The sequence below is a fragment of the Scyliorhinus canicula genome, chromosome 1 (assembly GCF_902713615.1).
Source record: "Scyliorhinus canicula chromosome 1, sScyCan1.1, whole genome shotgun sequence".
Taxonomy (NCBI): Eukaryota; Metazoa; Chordata; class Chondrichthyes; order Carcharhiniformes; family Scyliorhinidae; genus Scyliorhinus; species Scyliorhinus canicula.
Genome location: NC_052146.1, coordinates 296751229 through 296763644, shown reverse-complemented (window position 1 = coordinate 296763644; position 12416 = coordinate 296751229).

Sequence of the window (12416 nt, the reverse complement as noted above, 5' to 3'; positions counted from 1 at the left end):
CTCACTCTATGCAGATGACCTGCTCCTCTACATTTCGGACCCACAAAGCAGCATGGACGGAATCATCGCGCTCCTGAAAGAGTTTGACGCCTTCTCGGGCTACAAACTCAACATGAGCAAAAGCGAGATCTTCCCGGTACACCCACAAGGGGGGAGGGGGCAGCACTAACGGGACTGCCATTTAAACAAGCCCGACACAAATTCCACTACCTGGTGATCCAAATAGCCCATGACTTGAAAGGGATCCAAATGGAACCTCACCAGTCTGACAGAGGAAGTAAAAAAAGGACCTGCAAAGATGGAACACACTCCCGCTCTCCCTCACGGGCAGAGTCCAGACGATCAAAATGAACATATTGCCCTGGTACCTCTTCCTACTTAGATCCATCACAATCTACATCCTCAAGGCCTTTTTCAAAGCACTAGACAAACTAATCATGGCGTTCATATCGGGGGGTAGAATGCTAGGATCCCAAAGAAGGACCTACAAAACACAAAATCCAGGAGGTGGGGGCCTAGCCCTCCCAAACCTACAATTCAACCACTGGGCGGCAACGGCCGAGCGATTATGGGGATGGATCAAGGAGCCAGAAGCCGAGTGGGTGCCCACGGAAGAGGGCTCCTGCAAGGAGACCTCCTTCTGGGCCCTCGCCACGGCAGCACTCCCATCCCCACCCACAAAACACTCCAGCAGCCCGGTGGTGATAGCCACCCTCCAATCCTGGAACCAACTGCGGCAGCAATTTGGCCTGACCAAAATGTCGGACAAAGCTCCCATCTGCAACAACCATAGGTTCACACCAGCGCTGACTGACGCCACCTTTCAAAAGTGGGGACAGGATGGAGGGGCACTGACAGTCAGGGATCTATACATGGACAGCAGGGTCAAAACAATGGGCGAACTGACAGAGAAATTCCAGCTAGCCAGTGGAAACGAGCTACGGTACCTACAACTCAAAAACATCCTACGAAAGGAGACAAGGACGTATCCACAACCGCCACAACAGACATTACTGGAAGAGTTACTAGACGCAAGCATCCGAGAGAAAGGGAACTGTAGCGACATGTATGACCGACTGGTAGAAAGGGCCGTTACCATACTGGACGCAACAAGAATGAAATGGGAGGAGGACCTGGGGATTGAGATAGGGTGGGGACTCTGGACCGAAGCACTGCATAGGGTCAACTCCACCTACACGTGCGCAAGGCTCAGCCTGACGCAACTAAAAGTGGTACATAGAGCCCACTTAACAAGAACCCGTATGAGTAGGTACTTCCCGGGGGTGGATAGATGTGAACGGTGCCAAGGAGGCCCGGCCAACCAGGCCCACATGTTCTGGTCTTGCCCCAGACTTGTGGAGTACTGGACAGCCTTCTTCGAGGCTATGTCCAAAGTGGTGGGGGTGAGGGTGGAGCCATGCCCGATAGTGGCGGTCTTCAGGGTTTCATACCAGCCAGATCTATTCCTGGGGAGGAGGGCGGACACCCTTGCCTTTGCCTCCCTGATCGCCCGCCGTAAAATCATGTTTGGCTGGCGGTCAGCAGCACCGCCCAGAGCTGCAGACTGGCTGTCCGACCTCTCGGAATCTCTCCAAATGGAGAAAATCAAATTCGCCATCCAAGGGTCGGACGACGGCTTCCACAGAACGTGGGAGCCATTCACGCAATTGCTCCGGGACCTGTTTGTGGCCAACGAACAAGCAGAAGAATAGCCAGGTAGCCAAGAAACAGGTGAAAGTAGCCGGGGCGGGGGAGGGAGGGATAGACCGGGGTGGGGGGGGGGGGGGGGGGGGGGGTGGGGGGGGAGTAGCAGCTAAGCCTAAGAGAAAAGAAAGGCCAACCACTGGAGAAGTGGGGGGGAGGGGGTGGAAGAGGAGGAGACAGGGAACAATAGAGAGGAACCAGTGAAGTGGCGGGGAGGCATGGGAATGACAGCCGGAAGGAGGGCACGGGAAACAATAACAAACTTGGCATCCACAGGAACAGAGAACAAGGAAAATCCGACCGAAAGACGGGACGAACGGCTGAAGCGGAGGTGATCGCGAGACGACAACGGCAGTGAAAACCATCCGGGAGAAGCAAGCGACACCAACACCAGATCCATTCGCGTCTTGCTCTCTGTAATTGTTCTGTATTTGTTTCCCCGGCGCCCAAATGTATATGTACCCCACAGTTCCCCACCCCCAAACACAAAAAGATACCTACTTATGTGCTAAATACAATACTGCCAATTGTACAGAGCTGCCGTTGTTGAGCCAGCACATAATACCCTACCAGTTATTTTATTCTAACTTTTTTTTGTTGTTGTTTGTGTTGTTTTTTGTGCGTGTTCCCTTCTCTTCTATGTATATAAATACATTTATGTATTTTATTTTGTGTACATAACGGTAAATATACCTTATTCAAAAATGCAATAAAAACAATTTATTTTAAAAAGTGATCTGCAGCTGCAGCAATGGCCAGGTAGGTGAGGGTGGTGCGTGGGGCAGGGTTGGCCTGGGGCCTGGCCCACTGGTCTGCCTGCGGTCTACCACCACCAGGCAGTTGTCATGTTCCGAGCTGAAGAAATGAAATGAAAAATCGCTTATTGTCACAAGTTGGCTTCAAATGAAGTTACTGTGAAAAGCCCCTATTCGCCACATTCCGGCACCTGTTCGGGGAGGCTGGTATGGGAATTGAACCGTGCTGCTGGCCTTTCTTGGTCTGCTTTAAAATCCAGCGATTTAGCCCGGTGCGCTAAACCAGCCCCAAGAATTGCAGTCAGCCTCTGATCAATGGCCTTACTTGGCCTTTTAATGACCCTAACCAAGCTTGGGAGCAGATCGCCATTCCATCCTCGATCTGGCCTTCCCGTAAAGGGTTTGCTGGAGTGGGGGTGGGCAGCGTTGCTGGCAGGATAGTATCGGCGAACCAGCACATGGGGCACAAATAGCCCGTCCGCCTCAGCTTCCACCCTCACTGGCCTCTGTAAATCCTGGCCTGAGGCATTGAGGAGAAGGGAGAATGGAGAAACTTAGCTGGTTGGAAAATAAGTCGCAAACAAAGGTTCACATCTTGCAGGCAGAATTAATCTTGATTATGTTCGAATACAACACATCGACTAAAACCCCAATTAAGGCAATTATTGAAGGGCAAAGAGGGACAGGGCAGTCGACAAAAATATAGACGGCTGGCCTAACAAAACCTAAAAGTCCGTATGCAGTATTAGTTGTATCTGAAGTAGGTTTAAATCCCCCCCCCCCCCCCTCCTGCCACCAGTCGCACTCTCAATGCCTTCAGCCCATCTGTCACTTCAAAAGTGTCTCGTGTGAGTGGAGCACTTGCTTTGCTCGCTGATGCTTTGCAGCGAGTAAGAGAGAAACAAAAGGGGGTGGGGGGAGAAAGGGGGGCTGCAGAGGAGGGGAGATTATCCTTTGCCCAGCATTTACAGGCCAATAATCGATTATCTGGCTTTTCAGGAGCACTGCTTCGCTCCACTGTGCTGAATGCTAACTGTGCAATTCTCTCCGACAGCAGGAACACGACCTGTGATGAGGTAAGTGCAGCTACAAGCGAACCCAACATAAAGTCTTAAAATTAGAGCCAAGCATTTCCGGAGTGAAATTAGGAAACATCTCCACACACAACGCAGTGAAGAAGCCTGGAACTCTCTTCCACAAACAGCAATTGACACGGGATACTTAATTTCAGATCGGAGATTGATCGATTTTTAGCACCCGAGGGATATGGGTTAAGGTGGTGGGTGTCTAGAGTTAGGACACAGGTCAGTCACGATCTGATAGAAGACTTGAGGGGGTAAGTGCATTCCCTCCATTCGAATGTTCCTTTGTTACTGTAGTTAGGAGTCACTAAACTACCAGATTTGCTCTCTGCACTAATAATGATTCTAAAAATCAACCATTTGATTTGTCATGAACTTCACATGTTTCTATTCCTATCACTCTTCTATGTCTTAGAATGATTTTTATAGATTCAGTAATGGGATGTGGGCGTCGCTGGCTAGGTCAGTATATATTGCCCATGCCTAATTGCCCTTGAGAAGGTGGTGGTGAGCTGCCTTCTTGAACCGCTGCAATCCATGTGGTGGAGGTACATCCATGGTGCTGTTAGGGCGGGAGTACCAGGATTTTGCCCCAGCGACAGTGAAGGAACAAGGCTATATTTTCAAGTCCGGACGGTGTGTGGCTTTCAAGGGAGCTTCCAGGTGGTGTGTGGTGTTCCTGTGTATTTGCTGCCCCTGTCCTAGAGGGTAGTGGTCACGGGTTTGGGAGGTGCTGCCTGAGGAGCCTTGGTGAGGTACTGCTGTGCATCTTTTCTCAGTCGGCTGCCTCTGTGCATCGGTAATGGAGGGAGTGAATGTTCGTGGATGATAGCACAGAAGGAGGTTATTTGGCCCATCGGTCTGTGTTTGCTCCCTGAAAGAGTTATCAAATTAATCCCACCTCCTCTACGCCGTTCCCCTAGCCCTGCAAAATCTCCCCTTTCATAAATCCAGTTCCCCTTTGAAGGCCACTCCTCTTCCTCATCTTATGAGGAAAGGTTGAACAGTTTGGGCCTCTACCCTAATAAAAATGTGGATCTCACAACCAGCTGTGGAATTCACACTTCCCTTTGTTAAGGATGCACTGTTAACAGAAAAGATTATAACACGCCAATCTTTCTGCTTTGTTATGGACAAGAGAGGTATCGATGCTCAATGGGTGTTGGACAAATATGGAATGGATTTCATCGACCCTTCAATGCATTGTGATGGTTCCTCATCGCAAACACAAAGACTTTAGCTGTCTGTAAAGCCAAGATCTTTACTGGCCTAATACACCACCTAATTTGGAAAAGGACTTTGGACCTTTAACAGGTCACATGGGTCAGGCAGCCATGTTTGTTACCTGCTTTGAAAATATGACAGCGGAAGCTGATCCGGGACAGATACCGTCAGAAACCCATCAAAGACATTGAATCAGCTGCAAGACAACAAAGTAGCCAAGGTAATTTACAACTATACCTTGAAAGTGGGAGAAGGACCAAAACTTTGCCCCACCCCCCCCAAACCTAACCCTTCCAATGTCAAATGTAACTTGTCGCTAACCTCCTGACAATCCAAATACAAGAAGCCTCACAGCTTACTGACAATCCTCTGCTTCCACATGACCTCGGAAGGGATTCTCCGACCCCCCGCCGGGCCGGAGAATCGCCGGAGGTCTGGAATCCCGCCCCTGCTGGCTGCCAAATTCTCCAGGGTTTTGGCGGGGGCGGGAATTGCGCTGCGCTGGTCAGCGGCCGCTAACAGCGCCCCCCCCCGGCGATTCTCCAGCCCACGATGGGCTGAGTGACCGCCCGTTTTCGGCGAGTCCCGCCGGCGGAAATCACAACAGGTCCTTACCGACAGGGAACTGGCTCCACGGGCGGGCGCGGGGGGATCTGGCCCCGGGAGGTGCCCCCATGGTGCCCTGGCCCGCGATCGGGGCCCACCGATCCGCAGGCGGGCCTGTGCTGTGGGGGCACTCTTTCCCTTCCCGCCGGCCGCTGTCAACCTCCGCCATGGCCGGTGCGGAGAAGAACCCCCCTGCGCATGTGCTGGGATGACGCCAGCACATGCTGGTGCTCCCACACATGCGGCAACTTGCGCCGGCCGGCGGAGGCCCTTCCGCACCAGCTGGTGAAGTGCCAAACACTCCACCGTTGGCCTAGCCCCTGAAGGTGCGGAGGATTCCGCAGCTTCAGGGCGGCCCGACGCCGGAGTGGTTCATGCCACTCCTCGGCACCGGTGTGGCCCGCCCCGCTGATTCGCAGAGAATCCCGCCCCTCGACTCCAATTAAAGCATCAGTTCATCTCAGAAACTACAGGCCTGCAATGAAAGTTGGCTAAAATTAGTCCAAATTTTAATTGTGCTTTTTTTTCTTCCTGCCTCTGTGTTTAACTTTCTGTGTGTGATAATGTGGGTAAGACGTGGTGTTGTAAACTTCTGGGGAGAGCGTGTGATATTAAATAATCTTTATTTTAAAATTCACCAATGTTTGCTCCTGGAAACATTGAAATTGGGGCAAAAAGCACTCCAAACATAAGAAAACGCACGGACCTCGCACAGAGACAAGAATAAAGCACGTGCATTCTGTCCCTGCCATCTGAGCTGGGATTGTCCGATCAGAGTTGACCCCGTTATCACTGCTAGCCAGAGCGGAGAACTTGGTGCTCAGTGAAGGAATGGAATATTCTGCCCAGTTTACCATTTCCAAGGAACACCATCCTGTTTCCTTCAATGGCTCAGTGAGTTATCCACTCATGTGATAATCAATGACAAGGGAATACAAGTTTAAAAGTGATGCTCAGACATTCAGCATGGAAATCGGGAAGTAATTTTCACACAAAGTGGTGGAAATCTGGAACGTTCTTCCCCGTAAGGCGGTGGATGCTGGAAGGTGTGTTTTATCAACATGCTCCAGCCATAATGATGCATGGGGTAGGTTTGATAGTCCAGCTTATCCTGCCCTTCAGTTTATGTCCATACTCATCAGTTTGTGCTTTGGCACGTTTCACTGCTTTAAGGTGCTATATAGATGCAAATTACTATTGTAGGCAAGGACGCTGCCTCACTTCCATCCAGACACTGCTGAGGTCTGATGCACTGGCCCTCAAACATAAACCTGGACTGTGCAGAGTCATGATGTGGAGATGCCGGCGTTGGACTGGGGTGAGCACAGTATGAAGTCTTACAACACCAGGTTAAGGTCCAACAGGTTTGATTCAAACAAGAGCTTTCGGAGCGCAGCTCCTTCCTCAGGTGAATGGCGAGGTATGTTCCAGAAACATTTATATAGACAAAGTCAGAGATGCTGGACAATGCTTGGAGTGCAGAGTCAACCAAGGGAAATGGAGCCGGCAAGTTATGGGCTGGGATTCACCGATATCACGGCCAAGTGTTGACGCCGGCATCAAAACCGGTGCGAGCGACGCCGGCGTTAACGGGCCTCCAGGCCCAGGCATTCTCCTCGTCTTCGGGGACTAGAACGGCACCAGAGTGCTGTGCACTGCACCGGCTCCAAAAGTCGGCCGTATGCAGCCGGCGCAGGTTCCTGCATGCTCACCACGGCCGGTGCAAGTCCGCGCATGCGCACCACGGCCATCTCTGCGCCAGCTCCCGGGCAACATGGCAGAGCCCTATAGTTGCCCGGCGCGGACATCTCCCCTATACCTTCCTCCAACTATAGGGCTCAGCCATGTTGCCCGGCGCGGAGGAACATAGGCTCCCCCCGAATGAGCGCGCCTGCTGATCGGTAGCCCTAACCTACACCTCTTCAATTTACTGCTGTCCATGTGCCCAGAGTCGCTTAAATGTCCCTAATGACTCTGACTCCACCACCTCTGCTGGCAGTGCTTTCCACACATCCACCACTCTCTGTATAAAGAACTTACCTCTGACATCTCCCCTATACCTTCCTCCAATCACCTTAAAATTATGTCCCCTCATGACAGCTATTTCCACCCTGGGGAAAAGTCTCTGGCTATCCACTCTATCCATGTCCTCTCATCACCTTGTACACCTCTATCAAGTCACCACTCTGCCTTTTTCGCTCCAGTGAGAAAAGCCTTAGCTCCCTCAACCTTTCTTCACAAGACATGCCCTCCAGTCCAGGCAGAATCCTGGTAAATCTCCTCTGTACCCTCTCCAAAGCATCCACATTCTTCCTATAATGAGGCGACCAGAACTGGACACAATATTCCAAGTGTGGTCTAACTAGGGTTTTATGAAGTTGCAGCAAAACCTTGCGGCTCTTACTCAATCCCCCTGTAAATGAAAGCCAACACACCATACACCTTCTTAACAACCCTATCAACCTGGGTGGCAACTTTGAAGGTTCTATGTACATGGACCCCAAGATCCCTCTGTACCTCCACACTTCCAAGAATCCTGCCTTTAACCCTGTATTCAGCATTCAAATTCGACCTTCCAAAAAGAATCACTTCACATTTATCAAGGTTGAACTCCATTTGCCACTTCTCAGTCCAGCTCTGCATCCTGTCAATGTTCTGCTGTAATCAGCAACAACCCTCAACACTATCTGCAACTCCCCAATCTTTGTGTCATCGGCAAACCCACCTTTCCACTTCCTCATCCAAGTCATTTATAAAAACCACAAAGAGCAGAGGTCCCAGAGCAGATCCCTGCGGGACACCACTGGTCACTGACCTCCAGGCGGAATACTTTCCATCCACTACCACTCACTGTCTGCTTTCGGCCAGCCAATTCTGTATCCAGACAGCCAAATTTCCCTGTATCCCATGCCCCCTAACTTTCTGAATGAGCCTACCATGGGGAACCATATCAAATGCCTTACTGAAATCCATATACACCACATCCACTGCCCGACCTTCATCAATGTGTCTTATCACATCCTCAAAGAATTCAATGAGGCCTGTGAGGCATGACCTGCCCCTCACAAAGCCATGCTGACTATCTTAAATCAAACTATGTTTTTCTAAATAATCATAAATCCTATCTCTCAGAATCCTTTCCAATATTTTGCTCACCACAGATGTAAGACTGATGGGTCTGTCATTCCCATGGATTTCCCTATTCCCTTTCTTGAACAGGGGAACAACATTTGCCTCCCTCCAATCATCCAGTACTGCTCCAGTGGAGAGTGAGGACGCAAAGATCATCGCCAACGGCGGAGCAATCTCCTCCCTTGCTTCATGTAGCCTTGGGTATATCCCGTCAGGCCCAGGGTAGTGCCCCTACCTTGGGTCAGAAACTCTGGGTTCCAGTCTCACATTCAGTACTTGATGGCCATGGAAGGCACGTTAATGATGTGGCCATATAGGTTGATTATCAGCCTGTAAATCCTTCCAATGCGCCTGATGGAAAGCGGTAAAGCGTGGGAGAGTTCCCCTGTCAACCATATTGCAGACAGCAACGGCAAACGACTGCAACGCTTTGCCAAGCGTAATCACGGAGCAAGCCAATGGGAGGCTCTGGTCATCAATGCCCCCTTAGGGCGCCGTGCCTGAAGGAGGAGAAGAATTCTGCATTACATAAAAAGTGGCTAGCACGGTGGCACAGTGGTTAGCTCTGCTGCCTCACAGCACCAGGGACCTGGGTTCAATTTCAGCCTTGGGTGATTGTCTGTGTGGAATTTGTACGTTCTCCCCGTGTCTGTGTGGGTTTCCTCCGGGTGCTCCGGTTTCCCCCCACAGTCCAAAGATGTGCAGGTTAGGTGGATTGGCCATTTGAAAATTGCCCCTTAGTATCCAAAGATGTGCAGGTTAGGTGGGGTTATGGGGATAGGACGGGGGTGTGGGCCGGTGTAGACTCGATGGGCCCAATGGCCTGCTTCTATGGACTATTAGGCCCACCTAGCGCTGGAGTTTATTCTCTCCCACCATTTCTAACCTAAACCCATGGTCATATCCTTCTATTCATCTCTTCCTTCTGTGTTTCGCTGGCTTCCCCTGAAATGCGTCCATATTATTCACCTCAACTATTTGCTGTGGTAGCAAGTTCCACATTCTCGCCGGTCTCTCTGGGTAAAGACGTTTCTGCTGAATTTCTTATTGAATTGATTAGTGACTGTCTTAGTGTTCAGGTCTCTCCCCCCTCCAGTGGAAAAGTCTCTCTCTCCTTCAATAGAGATCCAAAATATCCTCGCAACACCATTCGAAATACATTTTTTTCAACACTTTCCCAACCTTGTTTTTTTCCCAAGTGCCCCGTATTCATGGAGGCCTCAAACATTGCTTTGCCCTGAAGCTGTGCTCAGTTAACGTCCGGCTCCTCTGTCAATGATAGATTGGGCGGGGTGGTGGGTGAGGTGTGGGCTGGGGTGGGCGAGGGGGAGGGGTGCTGGAGGGAGGAGGGCTGGAGCAGCACGGAGGGGATGAGGATGGCTGTTCTACCCTCTTGGCCCACAACTCCGTTTCCACAAGACACATAAGAAATGCAAATTTGTGGGTAAAATATTTGGAATGAGGGAGTTCCGTCCTGTTTCTTGGATTCCTCGGTGCCAGGGGCGGGATATTCTTTTTCTGCTCTGTGTGTGAAGCTAAACTACAGCAGGCATCTCTCTACGATCCAACACTCCAGGGGGTCAGTTCAAAACCACTTGCGAGACAAAAATGGTGCAAAAATTGCAAAGGCAGCAAATTCCAAAATAAAAGTAAGGCACTGGCTATTTTAATTAGCGTCAGTTAAGGGAAAGACAGGATGATATTTGAAACGTGATCAACTCTGGTAAATACCTCTCTGTTGGTGCTGTTTTCTGTGTTTTATTGAAAGCTTTTAATCCTCTGTAATTTCCAATGGGGTTTATTTGCAGCTTCAACAACTTCCCACATTTACACTACAGGTTTAACGCTGTGCGATCCCAAGACATTGCACTTTATTGGACAGCAATTTTAACACTTGCGCCAACCTGTAGGTATACGGTGGGTTGAAGGAGCATCGCAAAGCAGGAGACTGAGGCAGAGAGCTGGAGGGAGGGAATATCAGAGCTTGGGGCCCAAGAAGCCTGAAGGTTGAATCAAATTGGGGCTGCTCGGGAGGTCAGAATGAGAGAAACGCAGATTTGTTTTTCTTTATTCGTTGATGGGATGTGGGCGTCAAGGCCAATATAATAATAATATTTATTAGTGTCACAAGAATACTTACATTAACAATAAAGTTACTGTGAAAAGCCCCTAGTCGCCACATTCCGGCGCCTGTTCGGGTACACAGAGGGAGAATTCAGAATGTCCAAATTACCTAACAAGCACGTCTTTCGGGACTTGTGGGAAGAAACTGGAGCACCCGAAGAAACCCACGCAGACACGTGAAGAACGTGCCGATTCCGCACAGGCAGTGACCCAAGCCGTGAATTGAACGCGGGTCCCTGGCGCTGTGAAGCAACAGTGCTAACTGTCGTGTTACCATGCCATACCATGACGTGCCCATCCCTAATGGCCCTGGAACTGAGTGACACGCCAGGCTATTTAAGAGACCACCCACAGTGCTGTGGCTCTGGAATCACATGTAGGCCAGACCATATGACCACAAGACGTAGGAACAGAAGTAGGCCATTTGATCCATCGAGTCTGCTCTGCCATTCAATGAGATCTGACTAATCTGATATGATAATCCACTCTGTCTATGCCCCTCATAATTTTGTAGACCTCAATCAGGTCACCACTCAACCTCCTTCATTCCAGTGAGAACAAGTGGCGTGTTTCTTCAGGATTGGACAGAGGTTTCTCCAGGGTTCCCGCTGGTCTTCCGCAGATGTTACAGTGGGAGTTTGGGACAATTCCTGCTCCCGGGATGCTAAACGATCAGCTTCTCAGAGAAGAGCCAGAGGACAACCAGTGGCTGCTGCTGCTCCAACGGAGGAGACGTTTTCTTGATGATTACATCATGTGTCCTGCCTGCACCTTCTGAACTTCCAAATATTGATAAGGCATCATCTAAAAACCAGGCCTAGTTTACTTCAAACCCCTCTGCTATGGGGTTGCCAACTCTGCTTGGACACAGTGCTGGGAATTTCACCATTTCCACCCTGTGCCTGCTCCACTCCACCCAGCCAAACAGCCTTTTGCTTCCCATCTCCAATATTTTTCCAAATAAGAAATGGAAGTGTTCAGAGAAAATGAGGGGCGGGATACTCCGGCCTCCCAGGCAATTGTACCTCAGCGGCTCACCATTGGCTGGCAGTGGAATTCTCTCTTCCCGCCGCTGCCAATGGAAATTCCCACTGGAGCGGCGGCATGGTGGCACAGTGGTTAGCACTGCTGCATCATAGCTCCTGAGTCCCAGGTTCAATTCTGGCCTCGGGAGACTGTTTGTGCGCAGTCTGCACATCCTCCCCATGTGTGCGTGGGTTTCCTCTGGGTGCTCATGTTCCCTCCTACAGTCCAAAGATGTGCAGGTTAGGTGGCATGGCCACGCTAAACTTGCCCCTTCGTGACCAATAGGTTAGATGGAGTTATGGAGATTGGGTGGAGGTGTGGGCTTAGGTAGGGTGCTCTTTCCAAGGGCCGGTGCAGACTTGATGGGCTGAATGGCCTCCTTCTGCATTGTAAATTCTATGATTGTTCTATGAAGCACCCCACGCCGCCGGGAAACCCCTGAACGGTCGGAGAATTCTGGCCGACGAGCACACAGGCCTGAATCTTCTGCTCATTGGGTGCGCCCAATCAGTAGACCCAATCGTAAAAACGGGACATGTAAAATCGCTGATTATTGGCTCCTTAAAGGACTGAATTGCTGCTTAATTGTCAGCGGCGCGTCTCCGACTCCAGTGTGCCCGCTGGCCGTGATACTGGGGGACGAGCCCGATCACATCGGAAAGTGCGCCCAATGTCTTCTCATGCAGTTTCATGTGATTCCAGGTCAGGAACGCACCCGAACCTAACATCCTGGTCGACTTTATGTTTAAATGTACCTATATCC